The 25,118-nt window shown below is 41.4% G+C and overlaps 1 protein-coding gene across 6 annotated transcripts in view; it reads right to left on the reverse strand.

Annotated features, from left to right (window-relative positions):
- The window catches only part of GRIN2B (glutamate ionotropic receptor NMDA type subunit 2B), a 274,219-nt gene that overhangs the window by 198,229 nt on the left and 50,872 nt on the right, over nt 1-25,118 (reverse strand). The gene's annotated exons all lie outside the window — the stretch shown is intronic.

Raw genomic sequence — 25,118 nt, forward strand, 5'->3', positions numbered from 1 at the left:
TTGCTAGTGATAACTTTTTGCCGATCCTAATTTTATTTGAAGGAAGACATCAGTCAGCAGGCGACACAGCCAGTTATGTACCGTATCTTCCTTTCTTAGCATCTTCAGGTGATTACTTTTGCTCTCGAGGCAGAAGATCAGTTACCTCCAAGCCTTCAAGCTAATGGAGCTGCTGATATAATTTTGATTCACTCCCTGGAAATGCTGGCTTCTTTTTCTAAGCACTGAAGTGATGAAGAAGACCTATGAGGTCATCAGTGCAACCCTGCTAGTGCCAGATGACTCCCTACAGGATACTTTAGTGTGTCTTGTTTTAATAACATTGAGCTCTTTTCATCTGCAAAGCACTTTACAAGCAGCAACTAATTAATCCTCAGAGCTCCTCAGTAAGGTACATGTTGCTACTATTGTCTTACCAGCCTGAAAATCATAGCAGTGAGGTTTGCCCTGTGGACGCAGATGCAGTCAGTATCAGCAAAAACAGAAGTATTGTCTAGTCATATGCGCAAACTAGAGTTTCATGTTACTCATCCAATTAAAATAACTGAAAAATACCTCTCAGATTTATGATCTGGTCTAGTCTCTAATTCTATATCTACAGTGTTTAACAAAGCATCCCAGGTGTCGGGATTTCCATTTCATCGCACTAAAACAGCTCTTGTCCTTCTGCTATGCCAGAAGCTGATTGAAGGAATGCAAGGGGAACCTCTGGAATTCGTTGCTTCATGACCCACACCCAAATCTTCACTCATTTCCATTACAAACCAGATAAATGTCAATAGCCAAAGTAACAAATTCCTGGATTTATATTGATGGCAGTCTATAACTAATAAAGTAACTGCTAGGACTGCAGTGCAAGGTGAGGAAACATTTTTTTCAATTCAGGAAGTTGACCCACAGAAAGTCCAGGGGGGCAGAGCCATTAATGGGCAGAGCCAAAAGCAGGTGGAGCTACCTGGTTCATCTCTCCCTCTCCTCTGCTCCCCTTCCTCCCCCTCTCTGTGCCACTTTCTCAGCTCTTCCCCCACCTTTCCCACCCTCCATCACTCCAGTTTTCCTTCTCTTCCTCTTCCTCCTCCCCTTAACAAAAGGTGGTAGAGCAGTTTCAGTATGGTGGGGGTTTTTTCATTTTCTCTCATTTAGACACACTGAGAGGAAGTGATGCATGAAGTGAAAAAAAGCAGCATACTGGACAGAATCAGTAATGGTCAACATGTGCATGCACCTAATCTGGCCTATGTATCTGTCACCCGACTGTAACCAGCTGCTGGGCAATGGCAGCTGAATGTTGCTGCAAATTAACTCCTGTGTATTTCACTAACCAGGCTCTACCAATGGCAGAAGCCACTAGAGCAGCCTGGCATCATGGCCTAGATGCAGCCCCTGGGTTAAAAGACAAAGAGCTGAACACAACTTTTTAACATTCCATTTGCTCAAAGCAGAACTCATAAAGCATCTTGCTTATACAGTAATGCATTGATCGTTTAATTACCATTTACACTGCTATAGTTTAACACTCCTGAAATCAAATGCAAATATATGTGTGCACACTTCACCCGTAACCCTCAACATGTCATTCTCAGGACTGTACACATTGTCCTGTCATTAATAAACAAAACAAACAAATGCATAATTACAATTCAAAGAAGGATCCAAATCCACTTAAAGGCTGAAAGAAATGAGTGGATGACATATCCATCGATTTTTATTGCTCTGGACTTCTGTTCATAGAACAAGCTAATAAAGAGGGGGAAAGAAGACTTTGAGAACGTAACAAAATGAATAGCTAACTTCATTGTAGCAGGACTATTCCCTCTAATTACAAGTCAGTAAATTAAGTTCTTTTACAAGGAAAATGCAGTTCTCACTACTCTGACAGCTGATTAATGCACATGCTCTTTCACACATTTAATGTTATTTTTTGCCATTCTCCTGTGACTCCCCTTAGTATTCTTAGCGTATTGCACTTGGTTATGCAACGGCTAGTTGCAATGCTGTGAGTAGCTTTGACAGTCGTCTCTTCACACTGCAGCTACATTGAAATACTCTCTAAAGCAGAAAGGGTAGATTCTACCAGCCCTGGAACTTACGCGGACAATAGGGAAATCTGTAATGCAACCATAACTCAACCACATCTATAGCCAGAAATATTGTGGTACTTGTGGAGATAGCCTAAGGGTATAACAGTTTCAATATGAAACAGGAAAAATCTATCTAGCAGTTTAAGATGTTTAAATCAAAGTTATGAATAATTTTATTAGAAGTTTTCTTTAAAAAGAAAAATTCAGCTGCCCACCAATATGTTTTCAAGTCAACCAACACAGCCATGAAATTAAGGGTATGGTTTCTTCTCCCTGTGGCACCCTGCTTGTCACTTTTCCCAGGACGGTGAGGAACCATTCATGAGCACTCTTTGGGTTCGGCCAGTCAACCAGCTACAAATCCATCTAACAGTTACCTCATCCAGTCCACATTTTAACAGCTTCTCTGCAAGAATATCATGGAGGACTTTGCCAAAAGCCTTACTGAAATAAAAAAAACATTTTTTTCCACAACGTTCCCCTGATCCACCAAGCTTGCAACTCTATCAAAAACAGAAATGAGATTCATCTGGCATGACTTGTTTTTGAAAAACTCACGGTAGGTCTTAGTCAGGGGTAGGCAACCTAAGGCCCATAGGCCACAAGCGGCCCATGAGAGTCGTTTAACTGGCCCATGAGCCACCCCCAAACCAAGCCACCCGCTTGGCGAGTCCCCGCACACTGCACTAAACCGGCGCAGTGCAGCACGGGGACTCACTTCCACAGTGCCGGAAATTGCGTCTGTGCAGATGCGATTTCTGGCATCGTGGAAGCGAGTCCCCACGCTTCGCTGCGCCGGTTTAGTTAAACGTGCTGCACCGGTTTAGGTAAACCTTGCTGACCCCTGGTATTAGTAATTACAGCATCCTTTTCTAAGTGCTCACAGACCAACAGTTTAATTATGTGTTCTAGGACCTTTCCTGGTATCAACATCAAGCTGACTTGTCAGTAGCTACCTGGGTCTTCTCCCCCCATCCCTTTTTGAAGATGGGCACAACATTTGCCTACCTCCAGTCTGCAGGGACCTCACCTGTTCTCCCAGAATTGTCAAAATGCTTTAGTTGAGATTCCTGCATTGCAGAAGGTTGGGCTAGATGACCCTCAGGGATCCTTCCAACTCTGCAATTCTATGGTTCTAAGTCCATTGTGCATTGAGAGTTGGGCCTTGATAAACAGGGCTCTACAATTTCATGCCAGGAGCAGGGAATCTGTGGTCCTCCAGATGGTGGGCTACAGCTTCCATCAGCTCCAGCCAGCAAGGTGGGAGTGGTTCAGCACTTTCTGAAGGGCCACATGATATGTGCCAATCCCTCTGTGTGCAGACTCTGTAGCCGCTTGGGAAAGCATTTACTCCAGTTTTATGTCGCAGCTGACAAGGAGAACAATGTATCCTTTCACATATTTGAAGACATAATAATACTTGCCTCTGACTTTATTTATTGTAACCAGGCACCGCATATCTGAGTACAAAGTACACATGTGTCCCATCAAGGGGGGGGCCTCAGCATCTGTGCAGAATTAGATATGTGACACTTAAAAAAAAAAAAGCTTGGAAGTGGCATCTTGATCTTTTCCTGGCCAAAACAATCAAGCTGAAACTGGAAAGGAAATTCTCTGTTTTGCTTATATACAGCATTATATGTGTAAATTTGGCTTGAGCATATATTTGAATAATTGGTTTTCTTCATGCAAAACATGTCTATTCGCAAAGACACAACAGTACCAATTTAGGAAAACTATTTATTTTTCACTATTCCTTTCCTATAAAATGACATACCTTCCACTCTTAAAATGCAGCTTTCTGTGTAATAGAAGGTAGCTTGGTTTAGTACAGCAATGAAACATTCCACAATTACTTTGAACTTATGTCACAGGAAGAAATGAAGAATAACTTTTTCAATTGAACCTGCAGGGAGAATTCTGGTGAGCAGAATTACTGAGGCTGGAATTTAGCCAGGATATCAAACTAATAAACCAAAATGCTACGAGAACTTTATTTAACACTGTACTTTTATAAAGGTTACCTGTAATGCAAATATCAATAAAACTGTAAGAATGCACAGGCCTATTACTAATGGCATGAAGCATTATGGAAAACACAGTTCTAGATTTGGAGAGCTCTGGATCCTAAGTTTGGAGATGACCAGTGCTTTTTTTCTGGGGGGATGCAGGGGTACGCATACCCCTAAACATTTTATGAATCTAAGTTTGGCCTCATTGAGGGACAGTATTTCAATATGAGCAGAAAAATGAGAGTACCCCCAAAAAAATCTTAGAAAAAAGCACTGGAGATGACCATAGACAACCTGTTCTTATAGAAATGTTCATTTTCTAAAATCTGTGTAACATAATGACAGGATATGATTTAAGAATAAGGGGCGTGATTTTGAGGCCAATGTGTGCATATGCAAGATACCAAAATCCTATCAGGCCTATTCCTAAGTCTTTACTGGGGGGTAGAGGTCTGTATTTAAGGTATTATTTCACTGGCAATACTTTCCAGCATGGTTAGGTTATATAAATTGACAAAATGCAGGATTGGGAGGTTATAGCTGTTAGTGCTTCTGATTAATAAGCTGTACTGAGAGGTTTCCTGAAACAAAAAAATTCCTTCCCCACAGAATGCAGTAGCAGCAGGTCACACATTCTTGCCAGGGGCAGATTTAGGGCTGTGCAAGCGGACACCATCTCAAAGCCTGGTAGGCGAGGCACTGGGGTTTGGGAAGGAGGTGTGAGGCTCTGGCAGGGTCCTAGAGTACTCATGCCTCCTTCCCAAAGTCTAGTTAGTACTTTTGGAAGGAGGTGGATGGGCTCCTCTTCTTCAATCCTAAAAAGCCCTCACACCTCCTTCCAAAAGCTGAGTGCTTCCTTACCTGCCTTTGGGAAGGACTGGGGAAACCAAACTTTGGCCTTGCACAGGGCACCATAGTACCAAGTCTGCCACCGCTCTAGCACATTATCCATCATGATTCTGGGGGACAATGGCGACTTCTAGTAAGGCTGCAGGGACTAACAGATCTTCCGAAGTTTGGAGGAGTCAGTTCTAATGTTGATCAGATGCTGTTATGTTGTTTTAACAGACATTACAATATGATACACAGTTGCAGGTACATAAGATTAGAGGGGTGGGATAGCAGAAGGCATGGGATAATGGCATGGGCAGAAGTTGAATAAAATGGAGAGAAAAAACAGTTTGAATTAAATGGCGGAGTTACTTTCAGCAGGGCAGTTATGTTTGGGAAACAAATTCAATACCTTTAGCTGGTATATCGGACTAACTATGATATAACTCCTTAGATAGTTCCCATCAACTCTACCACTCTGAAAATCATTATCATTCTGCTCTTTCAAGTCTGCCTTCGGCAATCTAAGCCTCATGGCAATCTAAGCCTCATGGGGGGAAATTAGACTTATATTTTATTGCCATAATCTTCTCCATCATGTGTAGTCTTATCCAGAACCAGCCTGCCTGCCCCCACCCCTCTGCAATGGGTTCCACACAAACAAAAATGCAAGAAGATAGTGTCATTAATGTAAGAGTGCAATGCTTTGTTTAGATAGAAGGCTATTTGGGATAAATTCCTGACATATTTTATTTGTCTGTAAAATGTCATGTTCACTTTGGGCACTGATAACTGAAACTAATAATCATAAAGAATAACAATACACTCAGTCAGTGAGGAGCCAGGGCAGCAGAGGCTACTGACATCTATAAGCAAGTAACCAAACCTGACACACAGTGTGGCAAGGGCAAGATCCCTTCAGAGCAGGAATTAAAATGGTTCATTCTGGAGGACTAGAGAGCATTCTCCCACAAGCTGTTCCTCAATTTTAGAAAGAGGTTGGTACAATTTAGCTAATTTTAGCTGTTCTTTAATGCAACATTCCTTCTTCCCTCCCTTCATTTCCCTTGTCTGTGTGGATGAAAGCCTGGCAAATATCCACACATCTCAAAGGATCCAGGATTCAAGAATCTGACATATGAAATCTTTTATTAGACCAGCTTTTTGGTAGAGTAGCAGGCTTCTGAACCCTGCCTGCTTGATGGCTTCAGACTCTGATATACCCACAGTGCTGGCTCAGTATAAAGTATCAGCTGAAATATGCTGGATCTACTTTGACTCTCTTCTCTTCTGAATCAGCCTTTTCACCAGTTTCTTTCTTTTTTAAAAAATAAATAAATTTAGTTTTATTGATTTCCAATATATAACAATGATTACAAAGAAAGAAAACAGATACCAAAACAAAATCCCAACTTACCCCCTACAGGACAGATTAATTTAATTAAGTTCGCCCAAGTCCAATCTGTAATTTCGGTAGTTGCTATTCTTCAGGGTTATATTTTATAAAAGCATGTTGAAAACACAATTTCAACAAAATCATCTACTATTATTCAATGCATGTAATCTCTTTGTTATTCTTTTCTGATGGAGCAATAGACCTTACATTCTGTTTTCAATGAGATACACAAAGAAGTTCCAATCCTTTCCATTTCTGTGCCTCTAGTAGGCGTGCTGCTACAAAAAGAAAAGTAATTAGTTTGTTGTAAGAAAAGTCAGATTGCCCTTTTTTAAAAATAGTTAAACCCAAACTTGAGGAGCATTCCACATGCTGACCCGTAATATAGCTTATTTCTGTAAATGCCTTCTGCCAGAAGGGCTTTATATGTTCACATATCCACCACATGTGAAATTTGATTGAGATTTAGATTGAATCCTATACTCATCAGTTCTCATTTCATTTTATCTCCCTCTTTCCCTCTCTATAACTACATACACTTTTAATTACCAAAGGGCTTGGGCCAGAAAACCTGACTTGGTTTTCAAGTCAGACCCAAAGTGCCTGAAGGTTAGGTAGAACACTATATTGCTTTATCTTATCTACCAGTGCTGAGTTACAGGATTGAGAAATGGCCTTCCTGAAACAAACTAAAGGTTTGCAATTTATTTCAGTGGCTGCATAATTACAGATAATTTCTCTGCAACCTCCCTGAGAATCACAGAGTAGCTGACATTTGATGGGATTGTATTGTAAAGATCACTTATTACAAGACTAAAGCGAAACTAAATACAAAGTATGTATATGAATTTGTGTGTGCATATATAAATCACAGCATTTTCTTTTCAAATGTCTTCAAGCAAGAAAGGATTGGGCCCCTGCTCTCATATATGTTGAATGAAACAATCAGTTTAATAATTGACCAAAAAAAGTAAAATTGTTCTCATGTTTCATACCTAAGACAAACAAGGCTCTCAAATGTGTGAAGGCTGCTCTGGGATCCAATTCTGGAGGGAAAAACATGGAGAACCCTAACATGACTGACAAAAATCTCCGCTTTTTGTCATTGGTTGGTTCAGAAAAAGCTGTCTCTCCCCTCCGCCACCCTCCTCCGTGCTTCCTTTTTTATTTTTAAAGTCAGTGGGGCTAATGTAGCAAGAAGTGTAACTTCCAAGTCCATAAGGCTACAGCAAACCTATTCTCTAGCTGTACAGGTAGAGGTGGAAGAATCTGCATGGCATTTCAGATGAGGCTAGTTACCCATCCATGTGCACTTGTCACACCTTATTCTTGTAACTTGTCAGGTTGTCAGAGTCCTGACTTATCTTTAGCCCGTACCTGTTTCTTGTCAATGTTTGTCCATCTTAGACCTACTTATCTCTTTGCAGGGATAGCGCAGGCTACTAAAAGTATGATGCTCTACCATACAAGTTAGAATCTCTCTCTCTCTCGTGTGCGTGTGTGTCCAATGCATGCATAAGAAAGAGAGAGAGAGAGAGAAGATGGTGGATGGGCATTAGTTATGTTTCTGTTATTAGTTAATCTATCCTGTAAATAATACCCAAACATTCCTTAAAAATCATGAGGCTTTCAGAGGCTTAGGCTCTATGTATATTATTTTAGTCTGCTGTTGGTTTTTTTATTTAATTGTTTTATATATTTTGTAAAGAATTGTTTTATTTTCGTTTTATGGTATCTGCTTCCAGGGAGGGCTTTGCTCTGAAATGCTAGAATGAATGAATGGAATAAATAAATTAGTAGAAACTGTGCTAGCCCACATGACCATAGCTCAGTGTTGCAAAATCAAAATGCCATTGTAAATAAACATGGGCAGTCCATGCCAGCACCACAGCCAGCTACTCTGTGTCCTAAACACTACAATGTCTTTGGCTCTTTACTTCATTTAGTCACTAGGTAGTATACTAGGCAAGCCCTAAAAACTCTGCAAAGTTTCATATTCTCTCTACAGCTTCATGTATCTCTTTCCCTTTGTTGCCACTCCACACACACACACACACAGAGAGAGAGAGAGAGAGAGATGCTAAGAAGAATGCATATTTCTCATGGATAATTTATATAGTAACAGAACCAAAGTTAATCCTTCCTTTCAAGCCTGTCCCATGTATGTAATTTACACATAGGAAAATAGATGTTTTGGCAGCAGCTTCCAGGGATTTGAAGAGAAAAGCACTGCTTGTGTCACAGAAATTATAAATGAAATGCCTCCATTTGATAATCTCATTTTTCCCCTGGTCAATTTCAAGATTGTTCTCCATAGAATATTCCCTCACTAGTTATACAGTCTAAAATGATTCAAGCAGTAGGGCTGCTGCCATTTGAAGATTATCCCACATTCTAATAAAGCACACCCTTAGGAACTGTTGTGTGATAATTCGGACTAAAAAAATTCTGGCTCTCAGATTTATCCTATTATATTAATTACGCTCCTGTAGTTTAGCTTAAACAATTCATTTCACCATATGTTGATTCTGTCCTTCAAAATACCTATCTGTGACTGTCATATCAAGCCACACATACAGCCATCTTTTTGCCAAACCAAAGATGATTAGTTCTCCTAACCTTTTCTTGTAAGCTAGCTTTATTTGGTCTTTCAGATGACAAGCCAGAGAGAATTAAGACAAGTGCCAAACCATTATGGATGGGGTTAGTCCTGTCTGGGTTATATGAGCTGGCACGTAGCAACTGACCTGCTGGAGCAAAATTAACACACACACAAAAGCCATTAAGTGAAACAGCAGGTCACTGTGACACTGCCCAGCTCTGGTGCATAAATACCAAGAGAGAGCAGCTTGGAAAGCATGCTCTTTCCTCTGTTTCGTCTTGCAGGGCCAAACTGGAACTGCCATGCATATGCCAGGAGGACCGTGCCTTTGGATAAGTAGGAAGCAATGTAATCCTGCTTCTTACTGCCAGGTGGTTGGTGGGGGGACAATCCACCCGGACTCGGCAGGACTCATTTACAGCAGCTGCCACTCTATAATGGAGCAAACTGAGGGCAGAACAAGACGTTACAAGAAACGTGAAGCTGCCACCACTCTGTATTTCTTTCTTCCCAGCAATGTATAGCACAAGAAGGGGTGCAATAGGATACCATTGCACCATGTATTTCCTTTTCGCTGTTGATCAGTTATGCGAGGAACAGGAAAATGAAAAACCCACACCATGTTGGATCTCAGAGGTACGAACAGTGAGCTCACCCTGAGGCCATCCCATGGCTCATTGATTGCTCCAGTCAGGGTCAGACTTTAGAATATAATCCTAGGGCCCTGAACCTCTGGGGCCTCCCAAAGATGTTAGCAAATTATGGGTGCTGGTGTCATGATAGAAAACTTGTCCAGCAGCCATCTTGGGCATACCAGGAACAAACCTGGTCACCATATCAGCTCTCCTACTCCTCCCTCCCTTAATATGCGCCATTTTTCTCCCTGTGAAAGGAAACGACATAGACTACATTGTTTAGAATATGGTGGCTGCTTTATCATGTGCTTGGATGGAGGAGGAGTCCAAGTTGTGAACGACTTTAAAATACAGTGTACCACCCTCCTTACGAATGCTTTGGATTACGAGCTCCGCTAACCTGGAAATAGATGCCCCTTGTTGCAAATTTTGCCCTGGGATGTGAGCAGAAGTCGCGCGTCGGCGGCATGGCAGCAGCAGGAGGCGCCATTAGCAAAAGCAAGCCTCATGTTAAGAATGGTTTTGGGTTACAAACAGACCTCCGGAATGAATTAAGTTCGTAACTGGAGGTACCACTGTAGTGGCAACCTTCCCCAGAACTAATAAAACAATTCTGTTCTTTATGCCATGACCCTAACACAGGGCAGATTGGGATAAAAGAAAGAGGCCTCTCTTGCTGCAGGGGTAGTCATGTCTCCTGCTATGAAACTACTGCATGAATACAGGCTCTTCCCAATATATGGGAAAGCTTTGTTGTTGTTGATTATCTGTATGCCTTGGGGGACAATGGAGGAGTGTGCCTTTGGGGGTGAGGTCATGCTCTACAGTTGCAGTTCTTGCTGTGGCCGTAGAGACTGATGTGTATGTGAGACGTGTTTGGTTGCAGCAGAAGCCGATAAAGATATCCAGTTGTACTGCTGCAGATGCACCATGGCATTTCTTCCCTCTGTGTTCCTCCCAGCGGTCATTTCTCCTCTGGTCACTTCTATGGATACACGACTTGACTGCCTGTCTCCCAGCACTGCAGTCAGCTGCAAGGGATTCCCACATGGAAGGATTGGTGTTGCCAGCCGTCATGTCACATTTGCAGACATCTTTGTAATGCATATGTGAAAAACATGCATCTGATTAGGGCACCACTCCTTTTAAAACCTGTTAGCCCATTTAAATTTTAAAAAAAAACAACTGATTCTCTAAGACTGATTCAGGAAAAACTGCTTAATTTGTGTTCTCTGCAGTCTTTCTAATCTCTTCCCATCTTCCTTTCCCTCCATTTATCTTCAATTTTCCCTCTTGCACACTTTCTCATCACTTCCCTCTCTTCTCTTTCCACTCCCCAGTCTCTTCCTCAGTCCTTTAGTTATAATGATCAGTGAAGAGAAGTTGTCAAGCTGCTGGATATGATATATTTTCACTACACATTAGGGCTATGCACTGGACCATGCTGTACCTGTGATTGTATGACAATTCAAGGCTCATTCCTCTTTCCAAGGTCTACTCTGGGTGGCAGTTAGAAGGCACAGCCAGCTTCAAAAGGACGGTGTGGCATTTGCTAGCCTCTCCCATGGTACAGAGCAATGCCCTTTTTATAAAGCCACACACAGAGAAAGACACAAAGCCACAACGGCCAGTGACAGCAGCACATTGGGAAAAGGGAGTGGCAAGGGAGAGGCAAAATGCATTCAAAGGAGTTACATGAAAGTGCAGATTCAGCTGGCCAATGCTGCCTTCTTGTATTGTTCTATCAGGCACCCTCACTTTTCCTTTTCTCCAGAGAGAGAAATTGAGCTGCCTGTCAAGCTCATTTATGCTCTCCGCTCCAGTCATCTCTCCTAGTAATGTACCTACTTTATTCACTCCCTTCTGCCTGCCTTCAGACACGTACAAAGATGTGCATCCACATTTTTCTTTCTTTGTCTCTTTCACACACACACAGCAAGCCTGCTCAGCCTTCCACACTTTCCCATTCTTTTCAGAAGGAAGCTTCAACTCTTATTGGCCCTGATCCACTTTTAGATGGGACCGCTTGGTGCAATTCTAGAGACCTGACTTCACTTACAATAAAGTATTCCTATGCCAATGTAAAAAAGAAATTATACAGATGACATGAAGAAAATGTTCCCCCGCCTTACAATCCCTTGTGATTACAGTGAAAAAGTACCATCTTATAAAATCTTGCTTTTAAAATCTTCCTAAAATCAACCCTTACAGTTTATTATTCCTCTGCCCATTCTCCACTGGTCGTACAAAGCAACCTAAAAGACTATCACATTAGTATCAAGAGGAAAATGTACAATGCCTCCCAGGAAATGCAAAATAATAATCCATCCATTGACCATTCCTGGACTTGAATAATCTGGTGATTACCAAAACAAACAAACAAAAACAAAACAAAAAACAGAATATTAGGAAGAGGGGAGAGAAGCTGAGGGACCCTTTCATGAAAGGGACAAGATAGGCAGTGGAGGGGAGGAAAGCAGAACTGAAGACACTGTTGAGCAGCACCAGTCACCACTGCCTTATCCTATTACAAATGCAAAGGGTGAAGACTACTGGTCGGCTTCTTTTTTGTATTGTAAATTGCCAGTATTGGCCACATGCATGCAGATACAAGTCCTTTCAAAATAAAAATACAAACTGCTAAAACAAAGAATTGAAGCTCCTATTTACGCTAACATCTCTAACGAAAATTGCTTCACACTTTATGTGGCAACAAACCTAAGGACAAAATTTGAATGAAAATTCTAGTTATATATATATATAGGGATAATTACCTGCAAAAGGATAAGTGCAACTTTTGATTTTAGATTTGTCTGGTATTGTATCCATTCAAGTTGAACAATCTTACATGTTTTTATTAAGTATGTTATTAACCTTATGAAATAATGCATTTCTAAAAGTGGAACATTTTCTACCCTATATCACTTGCCACATATTTACACTTTTTCTTAAAAGCAGCTAGGGGGATCCAACTCAGACAAAGGAGAGCAGTACTGGCAGGTGGAGGGCTTACCCAAACCTGCTTTTTGCCCCAATGGGGAAAACATACGGGAGGGACAGTGGAAGATCAGCCTGTGAACCTCTCCTCACATTCACACCTTAACAGCTCTATGAAAGAAACTGCATGGTTAATGTATTTGAAAACATATTTTTGCATTCACCATTTACCTATTTAGGTGTATATCTAACCATTTATATGTGTGATTGTGACCTTAGGCTACCCAACTGAAACAGAACACTACAAGCAAGTAGGTTTCCTTTGCACAATTGCCACTACATATTATGGTAATTGATGCAGCCTCAAAACTACAAAACACACGACAGTACCCTTGTGCTACTGCTCTGACCAAATTCAGGACTGACCAGGCAACGCACACACAAGGTGAGTGGGAAGCATATTGAGGCTGCAAATAGAAATATGCATCCATACTGTTCTTGTCCTCTAAATAAAGGGCTTCAAATGTCAGAACTGTCAATCCCACAGCTTCTCTGTTGTTAATATCTACATTAAAAAGACAGAAAAGGGAGCAGTCACCTACAGGTTAAGATGAAAGAAAGTCGACAGGTGCAGATCTTGGGATGGAGGGCAAAACTTACAAGAGAACCACTATAAACAAGTTATGACAAATTACTGTAGAAAGGGCATCCTTTTTGGAAAAGAATTACCCAACACTGTAGTGCTCATGAAACAAGCCCAGAAATCCAGTCCTATATTCCATGAAATATAAATCATACCCATTTGCCTATCACTAGTTATTACCCATCATAAAATGCACCACACTGTTTTATTCCCTTCTGAATTAAATTCATTCTGTACTTCCTGTGTAGCACACCATTCTTTTTTTATAAAAAAAAATTATTTTAGATGTTTTCCCTAAGCCTACTGGTATTCACATCCAGTGAATGTAAATTAAAATAAGGACAAATCAGGTCTGGTAACTGAAATAAAGAGAGGAATGGAAACTGTGACATAACTAGCACTTGTATGCATCAGGGCACCACTTACAGTATCAAGGCAAAAGTCATTCATGCCATGTTGGTAGAGTTATTCAAAGGCTACATTTCTCAACATGTCCATGCAGAAATCAAGGTCAGCCAGCTGTGAACCAACAGAAACCTGAAAACTGGTTGACGTTGATTTCTGCATAGACATGTCATGGTATGTGGCTATCACAAAACTATGCAGATTACAGCTGGCTCCATTCTCAACAGCAGTCATTGAGTTCTACAGAGCAAACTTAACAGGCAGCAATTTGAGATACAATTCAGTCTGACTGTTCTCCTCGGCACTGAGGCAGGGGCAGGCCGAGATCTCTCCTAGTAGTCAGTGGCGTAGCGTGGGGGTGCAGGGGGGGCCGGCCGCACCGGGCGCAACATCTGGGAGTTAGGGTTAGGGGGTGCAAATCCACGGGTTAGGGGGCGCAAATTACTTGCCTTGCCCCGGGTGCTGACAACCCACGCTACGCCACTGCTAGTAGTGTCCCTGAGTGTATCCCTATACTTACACCAAATGAGGGCCATATGTATGTAATTTAGAGATAATAGTGTAGTGGAGGCAAAACCCACTCACTACCCCAAGAGTGAACTGCCCAGCCTCTACCAACAAACACCCCACTGGAAGATATAATTATTACAAGTTCTCATACATAGGTGTGGGGTGTATGGGGTATTAGGGAAGAAGTAATGCCTCCATTGGGGGACACATTGTGCTCCTTCTGGGTAGTTTCTCCACCTTTGGTCCCCACCCTGCACTCAGCTCTCTCCCATAGCTCCCAGAAGCTGTCAGCATGTGACAGCGGCCACACCCCGGGAAACGGCTTCAACTAGCCAGCTAAGCCAGGTGAGGGAAGCTGATGGGACTTCCCCTTCATGCGAAGACATGTTCTGGCAGATTGCACAGACAAGACCAATAGTGGGTCCAATGCTCAAGAAGGCCATTTCTGAACATGCTGTAGAGGGAAGTGAGGGGCAGATGAGGCTCATCAACTTGGGAAGGTAGCCCATCTAGGAGAAGAAATACTCTGATCCTAAACCTCTGCTACCTTGTGGGATATCTTTGGGAGAAGCAAAAGCTAAGGAGTAAACCCTACACAAATCTGGAGTGGAGTCCTGAAGATGGCTGAATGGTGCCTTGTGTGCCTCCTTCTGACAAGATGATGCCAAGCATATTACTATGCTTTCTGTTGGACTTCACCAGCATGGCTGAGAAGGGGGTCTTCTTGTCTGGGCAGCCCAGGACTTCCATACGCATTGCCCAGGCTTGTGTCCTGGGGAGGTCACTTCGATACTGCTAATGCAGCAGTTTCACTTCACCCCCAGAGGCTCACTTCATTGTCTCTCAAGACAGATGGGTGCCAACAACAATCATACATAGCCATACATAACCAAATGAAATCATTTTGCTATCATAAGTAGCACTTATGGAAATAGAGGGATCAAGAAGATATGGAACAACATCAGTACTGGCTACTGTGCATAGGATAGGGCAGAAGGCCAACAGTAGGTGGGGCTAGCACCAATGGCAGGCACAGCCAACTAGTTCTAGTTTTGTTCCTGTCCTCCTGTCCATTGAGTACTAGGAGGACATCACTGAGACTGAGGAGCAAAGGGACAGCCACTCTTGGACCGCTTGTAAGTATGAAGGCAGGCAGATTGGGATAGCTGAAGGCACACTGAGATTGATGGAGTAGTGCCCCATTTGCCTAAATATTCCAGTCTCTGCTGTCAAGCAATTTAACAATGGAAAGCCAACTAAAAAGGCCATGGCATTTAAGGAGTCGAACAAAATTAATTTAAAGACTGATCAATTTGAAGCATGATCTGCAATGGTGGGCACATAACATAGACTCATCACCAGTAATAGCAACTTCTTTCTCTTCTGAATATATTGGTATTCTGTATTCAGTTGCCACAGTCATTAAAGGCAACTGCTGTAGATTTCAGCAGCTTCGGCAATGCAACGTAATATGCAAGAGAAACTGTTATGTGGCAGTGAGGGACATTAACCCTGGCCCTGATTATTGCTCCCTATATTCTACATACATGTGTGCTACTTGAGCTCACTTTGCAGCTGCAGTAGCCACTATGTGGGGACCAAAACTTTCATATGTAACATTTTCCATACATCTACAGCCACATTGTCAAATAATTTTCTTGCCATGGACGTAATCAAAGATGCATACCGATGTACCTGCAAATGCAAGTGGCTGTGAGTGAGTTCTTCCTCTTCACCCTTGCTCTAGTTGGATTGTCTATTTAATTTCATTTATGGGCTTCACATGCTTATTCAATCAAATGTTTGTTTAGCACTTTGTTGTTGCTGTTGTTTATGAAATAAAAAAAATCCCTTTGTTTCAAATGTCACACTGTTCCAAGGGTAGTTGGGAAATGCTATTGAATGGTCACACAGCTGGCCAATCAGCTCTATATTTCTGTTCCAATAAGGTAAAACAGGGTTCTGCTGAACTTGATCCAAAGGAAAAGGTTATACATCTGTCTAAAAATGTAGTGAGCACATTTCTACAGTAGCGTCATTGCTAAAATTATGTACATCTGTACTACCCTAAGGCAGTAAGTTGCATAGAAACAGGTTAAACTGAATTCGCTGGCAACTAGCTCAGACAGTCAAAGGGGCAATGAATAGGTACATACATATGTGATAAAACTCAGTCACATGCTTCTCTTTTGACAGAAATTTCAAACTTAAAAGGATACATGTTTGGTTGTGCCTTCATTTATTACCTGAGAATACCTGAGTGGCACACCCTGAAAGGAAATTGCTGAGCAAATGCCTCCACACAAAGAGGAAAAGAAATGAAATGTGCTTCAGGAGTTCTGTTCTCCGTAGCTGATAGTGCTTTACTTTTGCTTCTCAGTTGGGTTCATTAACATGCAACTAGCGTTTGCTGCTCTTCCACTGCACTCTAGTCAGTCCAGGTTTAGTTTGAACATGCGGCAAACTGGTTAATGCATGACATGCACATGCATAAGCCGCCAAGAAGAACAGAAGAATAGTTAAGTGGGATAAAAGCAATCTCTGGTCTGGAAAGAAAGTAATAAGAGAGGGATGATCCAATGTTAGAAAGGTGCAGTTACTTTTCAGACTGTGGCTAAATACTTCCAAAGCATTGAAAGCACCTAATGTGTAAAGGATACTGTCAGGAGTAACATGCCACTACCTATAATTCCTAAATATTTAATCTGATGGAGAAGCTGCTGTCATTTACTGTATCAATGCAATGTTGGGACTAGATATTGCTGGGAAGCCAGTGAGTATTTTACCTGAGAAGCCAACCTTCCCAGCTAATTTGTTGCATCTCAAATTTCAGCATCCATCTGGGCAAGGGTAACAAAATGTTTTGCACTCCAATCGTTTATATTTAATTTTCAAATCAGCTCATATTTATGTACATATTTAAATGGATCCTGAATTCTAATAATCATCTGAAATGAATTCAGTGTCTTCATTGTGTTCAGCTATATGACTTTCAAAACTGGCTACATTTAAAAAAGCAGAAATGTTAACATCTGAAGTGCAAATGAGACACCTACTCAGTAATTGGCATAAATGCAATTGTTTTTGTTTGCTGCATCCTATTACCCTAAATTTTTGTGATCAGTGTTTCTTTAAAAATGTCACAAATGGGAGAGAGAAGGATAGTCATGGTACTTTGGGACATATTATTTCTAAAACTGCCATCAATTCACATCAACCTTTGTTTTATATTTAGAGAAACATGTTTTCAATTATTTTTTAAATTATGTTGTTTATGTCCATGGTTAACATAGAACAACCCAGGATACACCACAAAGCCAAAAATGTATTGGATATTTTTCCTCCCTGGCAGATCCGGGTCTCAGATCCTTGCAGAATCATCTACTGTGCACACATCTCCTCTTTCAAGCTTGGCCAACATACCAGAAAACAGAGAGAGATCCATTGCATCCAGTCTCCCAATAAATCACTAATGCTGCTTTGTTGTCATTGCTATCATTGAGTTCCAGGGCTTATTCCCATTAAGAGGATGATGCTAAAAGCTGTGACAGTGGACTGATAGAAAGGATGGGGAGAATCTTCTATTAAGCAAGGTCAAGGGTGGAGAAATGATGGCGCAAACAAAAAAATGCTATTAAAAATAATGGTCTTGCCCAGAAAAAAAATAAAATCCTCCGTTCTGCATTACCAAGTCATGACTGGAAGGGCAAAACAACAATAAAATATAATCTAAAAACTTAAAATATAATCTAAGTCCCAAAACTATGAATAAATAAATACTGTAAAATAAATAAATAAAAGACCAATGGCAGTTGTACTGTGTATTCCTGCATTCTTATCTGGGAACTAGAAATGTTCCAGTGCTTGGACTTCCATCACTACTGAATGGTCCACTGTGCTGCGTCTTCCATGAAATCCCCGTCTTTCTTCTCTACTTCCTACCAAAAAAGTCTGACCCAAGAACTGCTTTTTTGCCATAAGAGTAAAATACAGAGATTAAATAACTCTTTATTTAGCTTGCAATACTCTAATCCCAGACTTTGGGTTTTGCACAGCAGCACCATTTATACTTCAGATGGATACAACTGCTGATGCAACTCTAGTTCTGCTGCAAGTTAGGAGCACTGGCCTATAATCTAGTATTCCTTTTAGTACAAAACCGTTTTGTCGTGAAATAATTTCTCCCATGACAGTAGACATCTGTCATGTATGAGCTAGTTGAGATTCCTGCATTGCAGGGGTTTGACTAGACAATCCTCAGAGTCCCTTCCAAGTCTGCAATTCTATTATTCTTTCAGAAGGTAAGCCATTTGGGAAGAAACCAATAGCATGACAATGTTTTTTAGAATGTTTAGAGATGATGAACGTATGCAGAATTTTCCTGGTATGCCAACGCTAACTTCAGTTTGTCTGTTTTGGGGCATTTAAGATGAATGATGCAGGTGGAAACGCAATCAATATTTTTAGAAAATCTATGGACAGGAATGCTACTCAGCATTATGATGACCACTGCCTATCCAACACTGGGTATAAAACCATAGTATAAAGATAGAGAATTATATAATCCATGTTAAGTTCTTTAAAGTGGATTGCCTCCTAGATTGCTAGAAATGTTAATCTGCTCTTGATATAAGCATGCTCATTAAATAGTGCAGATATAACATACTATTACTGATGACACTTTACATTGCAGGGCCTCATTTTAAAATCAAAGATGTCCTCACTAAATTTAATTTGTAAGCATGAGTTAGGCCACAAAATATAATTAATTCTGCTTTCTATCTAGGGACTTTTAACCATTAATCTACCTAATTGTTAATATATATTTTTGTATGATTTGTGCCTTTCTATCTTCCTGGTTCACTTATTCTGTATTTAATTCAGTTACTCAAACTGATAACATCCTTAAGCACCTATAGTGGCCCGATCATTTAGGAAGGCAGCAGTCTAATAACTTTAACTGAAAATACAACATTAACGAAGTAGGATGACAAGTCTATAGCCAATTAGTCAGTTTACTGAGCAGACTTCTGAACACTTGATTATTTGTTAACAAATAATCTTCAAAATATTTTGTGGGTTTGATCCCTATGTGTATTTTTAACAATCACAAACTGTTAATAAATTAAAAGCATAAATACTTTAGCCAGTTATCCCCTCCAGATTATATTCCGGTCACTTTTAAAAATACCAGGTATGATTGTGTGTCTATTATCAGATCCTTTACTTAGCGATCTGTAGGTGCCCTCTTAAGTGCACTGCTAGAATTACTATAATACATATACTGCACATAAATGAATAGTTAGATTTCAACAACCTATTGCACAAACCCGATCAACCATTTTAACTCAGAACCACAATATTAATTTAAGGTATCCAGGTTTGTGGATACATTTATAGAAAAGATAAAAATATCATATTTCACATTTTCAATAAAAGCATTTTCACATTTTCACTCTCCCTCTCTCTGCTTTACTAAAAGGAAGTACCAACTTTCTTTCTCCCTCCTAATAACATTTGTTAGCTAGCAGATGGGTCTACGGCATAGCCTGCTTTAAACACATGGTGTGTGTGCCCCCCCAAGAGAGCTCACCCACCCCCCAGTATACCAACCACATCACTAAAAATTAAAGTTGAATTATGCATCAGCACTTGTGAAAAGCAATGCTGAGCACTCACAACAGCAAGGGCATATCACTGAATGAGACTGAAGCTTTTGGGGTTTCTTTTTTTAGATTTAAAGGGAAACCTCCTTTACCCATTTTTTCTTTTCTCTAATTACTTCTCACTCTGCTTCTCACTTGGGACATGAAAATGAGGCTGGTGCCGTAGTGTTAGTCAATGCAGAGATCCATTTTTGTATCATATTTGTGAGATTGCTTGCAACTGTATTAAGTTTCACTACATACCCTGTTAAAGGTTTTTTCTATTTACAGAGTTGCTTGGAATGGCAGCTAAGTCCCTATGTAGATACAGGCACAGAGAGAAAAACAGAAAGTTTGGGGCGAGTTCCCCCCTCCCCCTTAGAATTAATTACTTCTCTAAAAATAACCAACATGCTATTCACAGTCTTTCAAGACTGTTCGTCAAGTGATGCCTTTTCCCAGGGCTCAGGAGAAATTAGAAAAAGGTAAAAAATGCTGACCCATCACTGTCTGTCTGCTTCAATGGGTGCTTGGAGCCCAGAGTATGACTCAACAAGTGGACCAAACTACTAGACGAGACAAAAAAAGAACAGAAACAAACCCTCTTGCACCTAGCAACCTGAAACATCAGGGCCATGTGTCCTAGCTTGTCCACCAACCTGCTGCAGGTCAATGATTCACGGAAGATGGCCTTCATTGACTGTGAGCTGAAAATGCTCAACATTTACCTAAGTGCTCTACAGGAAACCAGACTCACTTCTAATGGCAACCTCCAATAGAAGAACTACGCCTTTTTATGACAAAGAGGGCATCAAGAAGAATCATGTATTCATGATGTAGGAACTCTCTTCCGTCTGCAATAGAACTGCCAACAGAGGGCTCAGAACACATGTTCTTCGTCTGCCTCTCAACCACATCATCCAGTTAACATCTTGAGCATCTACACTCCCACCATGTGCTCTGACATACGGACAATGGACAAGTTCTATGAAGAACTAAACCAAACTGTCAGGAGGGTCTGAGCTTGCAGACACCTAGCCCTGCTGGGAGATTTCAATGCCAGAGTTGGGGGCAAGTGTCACACATGGGACTACTGCATAGGCTACTTTGTATCACTGCCTCTGCATCACAAACATGTTCTTCACTCACAAATGTATGAATGCATGAAGAAAGCCTTTGGATCAACAGTCAGGAAAACTTCTTCACGAAAATCAGCACAGACTGCAGCAAGCAGATGAACCGATGGGCAGAGCACTATCATGAACTGTCCTTCCCCAAAACATGGTTGCTGATGCAGCAGTTGACAGCATCCAGACTCTACCTGTCTTGGAAGAGCTGGATCTCCCTCCCTCTCTCCCTTAATGAGCTGAAGAACAGCATCAACTCCCGTGCATGTGGTAAAGCCCCAAGACAAGAGAGAATCCCAACAGAAGTGCTGAAAGCCAGCCGCAATGGCAGGCTCTATCCCAAGTCAGAATGTGGCTTTAGAGCTCAGAGGTCAACAGCCTACATGATTTTCTCACTGCATCAGCTGCAGGAGAAATGCCAAGAGCAGAAACACCCCTTGTACATCGCTTTCATAGACCTGATGAAGGCCTTTGACCTCATCAGCCCAAAAGGACTCCTCACACTGCTCAATAAGAAAGAATGCCCACCTAAGCTCCACAAGATCATTGTGTCCTTCCACAAGAACATGTGTTGCACCACCCAGTATGATAGCTCATCTTTGGATGCCTTCCCTATAAAGCGTGATGTGAAACAGGCCTGTGTTCTCTTTTTGGCATATTCTTCTCCCTGCTGCTCTCAAATGCTTTCAGCTCAATTTAAAACAGTGTGTACATCCATTCAAGGAGCTATAGGGGTCCGTTTAACCTAGAACATCACCATGCCACAATAGAAGTATGGTGGGCCCTTATCCAAAAGATGTTGCTTGCAGATGATGCAGCCTTGCCAACATACTCTGTGAAAGCTCTGCATAGTCTTATCAACCATTTTGCCCAAGCCAACATGGAATTCAGCCTTACCATCAGCCTGACAAAGACCAACATCTTGAGTCAGGATGTTGCCAGCACTCTGTGCATCAGCACTGGTGACCACACGCTTGAGATGGTAGATGATTTTGTCTACCTGGGTGCCACCAATATGCATAACCAGCAACCTCTCCATTGACACTAAGCTGGACAAGCATATTGGCAAGGCAGCTACAGCAATGGCTCACCTCTCCAAAAAGGTATAGGAAAATGCTAACTACTAGGCTTGCATGTTGAGCACATTGTTTTATGGTAGTGAGATGTTGCACCAAAGCACCTCGGAGAAGCTGTGCCTATAGCCACGGGAAGCAGTGGCGGAAGAAGCAAGGGGGGGGAGAGCGGGGGGTGGGCAAGCAGTGGCAAGAAAGATGGTGGCGGGGGGAAAGAGGTGGCAGTATGGGGTACTGGCATGTATTACCTCAATAAAAGATTGATAAAGGGTCTGGAAACCAAGCCTTATGAAGGACAGTGGAGGGAGTTGAGTATGTTGAGCCTAGAAAAGAAGAGCCTGAGAGGATATATGATAGCCATATTCAAATACACAAAGGCCTTTCACATGAATGATGGAGCAAGCTTCCTTTCTGTTGCTCCAGCGGGCAGGGCCCAAACCAATGGATTCAAATTATAACAAAGGAGATTCTAACTAAACATCAGGAAGAACTTTCTGATGGTAACAGCTGTTTGACAGTGGAACAGACTTCTTCAGAAGGTGGTGGACTCTCCTTCATTGGAGGTTTTTAAGCAGAGGTTGGATGGCCATCTGTCATGTCTGCTTTAGTTGAGATTCCTGCATTGTAGGGGGTTGGGCTAGATGACCCTTGGGGTACCTTCCAACTCTACAATTCTATGATTCTACTATCTGGATGAAATTCCACCACTGAAGGGTTTTTTTAAAAAAAAAAACAACTTAGAAAAGTTCCTGAAATGAGTTGGTAGTGCACTGAGGAAAGGATGACATTGCTTCTTTTCAAACCAGCACTGAATAGGTACTCTAGAGAAGAGGTAGCATAGCAGAATCATGTGGTGTCCTGAAGGTACATCATCTTAAAAGAAAGAGAGAAAGAAAAGAGCTAACAAAACGAAGCCAGCAAGTATTGTTTGTGATGTAGCAGGCTTGGTCAAGTGCCCAAGACAATCATGCATCCCATTCACCTATCAAAGCAATCTTCTTGAAAGTCCCACTGACAAAAGTGCCTGCCTATAGTAATTTCTTGGCAAATCTGCAAACCTGAAATCAAATGAGTTTTCAGAAATGCCTGTATCTATCATATTTGTTGGTTCACAGTGAGACGGAGGGCGGGGCGGAATCATGCAAAGGTGAAGTCACCCTGTGACCTCTGCCATCACTTACGGTACATGTTGCCATTAAGTGTTGGACTTGAACATGGAAAACTCAGGTTCACATTCCTGCTCAGCTCTGAAGATCAGTGGGTGGCATGGGGCAAGTCTCAGCCTAATCTCTCTTAGTTGTTCCAAGGCTAAAACAGTACCACGACTGAAGAGGAAGAATGTGAATCACAGTAAGACTAGGGGCCAAAGGAGCAGGACTTCCATTTCCAGGATGCCCATAATACATATATGAAGCAATTCCGCCTTGGGTTTGCCTTCATTCTGCACACTCCTCCCTGTATTTGGCTACAGCCCTGGGAATTCCTAAGCGGCACAGATGGAGCCCCTGCTGCATCCATCGTAACATTGACAAATCAGCCAGAGTGTTTAACTTCCTCCTTTGCTGCTTGAGGATCAAGTTTCTATGGAGAGAGACCCTCAAATCCTTTCAATCAATTCTGCTTTTCATCTCTGCAGTCCCATGGGTATTCTCTTAAGTGCTTATCTCTGAAGAAGTCTGAGGTGATAACAACACCCAAGGGAATTCCACCATGATCCCAGGGTTAAAATTGCTTCTCTTTGCTGAATAAGGCAAAAAGTGGCAGAACGAAGGGAGGGGAGGCAGGTAGTTGAAACAGGAAAACCAAAGAAAGTTAAGAATGCATATGAATTAAGTTAAGCTTTCCATACAAATTCTATCCACTGAGATAAAAATACAAATAAATGGAAAGGCTGTAATGGGCTGGGGGTGGAGAAATAGAAAAGATTATTAGGCAAAAAATGATAGCATAGCTGTTGCATTCCATCTTCACTGTCCAACGCTGTAAAAGGATAGTTTCCCTTCAAGGGGAAACTGTTCCCCAGTAGGAAGATGATAAGGGACTTATGTATAATTTGTGCATGGCTATTTTGATTCCACTCAAATCACATCATTTATTTCCTCATGTGCAAAGCATTCCCTTGAAAAGACAACTACACCATAGAGGTAATATATAAATCAGATACTACATACATAGTCTTCAATCCTTTATTAGCTTACATGCTTATTTGTGGGCCATTATTAACAGCAACTGCTATATTTCTCTGCAACTTCTTATATTCCAAGTCAGTAGTAGTAACCAATGTTTTTGGCAAGCGTGCCATGAAGCCCTAAGTATGAGGCAGTGCTACAATCTTATTATTTATTTCATAAAATTTATACACCACTTGATTGTAAAAAGCACACCCTCAAAGTGATTTCTACAAAAAGATAAAACAGTATGATCAAGAAAAAGCCACAACCGTACTTTAAAACATACTAAGGTTAAAATACCAAAACAAATTGAAATTACCTCAACTCTCTTAAGCATCCGGGTAGGCTTGTCTAAACAAGAATGTTTTTGCAGGCGCCCACCAAAAAGAGTACAGTGAAGGCACCGGCCTGATCTGAATTGCCAGGGAGTTCCAAAGGGCAGGTGCTGCCACACTAAACGGTCAAGTTCTTACAAATGCAGAGCAGGTATTATGTGGCACCTGTAGCAGTGCTAGTTGCGCTGATCAAAGAGGTCAAGTGGGCACATGTGGAGCAAGGTGATCTCGTAAGTGCACAGTACATGTGTACTGTGACTCATGGAGGGTTGGACCACTGAGTTCCAACTGATGAGGAGACCAACCCCAGACTCTTCCTGGAGGGGGGGCGTAGCTGGGTCTGCACCACAATGAATGAAGATGATGATGGTGATGATTGGCCTAACAAATGGACCATTGATATAAGTAAGGTCTTTTTCTTTTGCCCCTGTGATACTATCAAAATACATAGTATGTTGGTACAATGATCTGTGCATTCTGTATGTGCGCACACTCCCTTCTACATATTGCCTGGAATGAGGGTTTGATTGATAATAAAAGTCAGTAGGGCCAACTGGCCCCCAACCACACCTCCCAAGAGAACAGTATTTATTCTAACTCTATCTAAGAAGTGTGAGATAAAAAATAAAATAAAATGTTACAAATAAAATGAGGAAACATTTTCATATCACCAAGCACAATCTTTTTATACATTGGGGGGCCCAATGTGTGCGTT

This window comes from Podarcis raffonei, chromosome 10, assembly GCF_027172205.1.
Source record: "Podarcis raffonei isolate rPodRaf1 chromosome 10, rPodRaf1.pri, whole genome shotgun sequence".
NCBI classification, from domain to species: domain Eukaryota; kingdom Metazoa; phylum Chordata; class Lepidosauria; order Squamata; family Lacertidae; genus Podarcis; species Podarcis raffonei.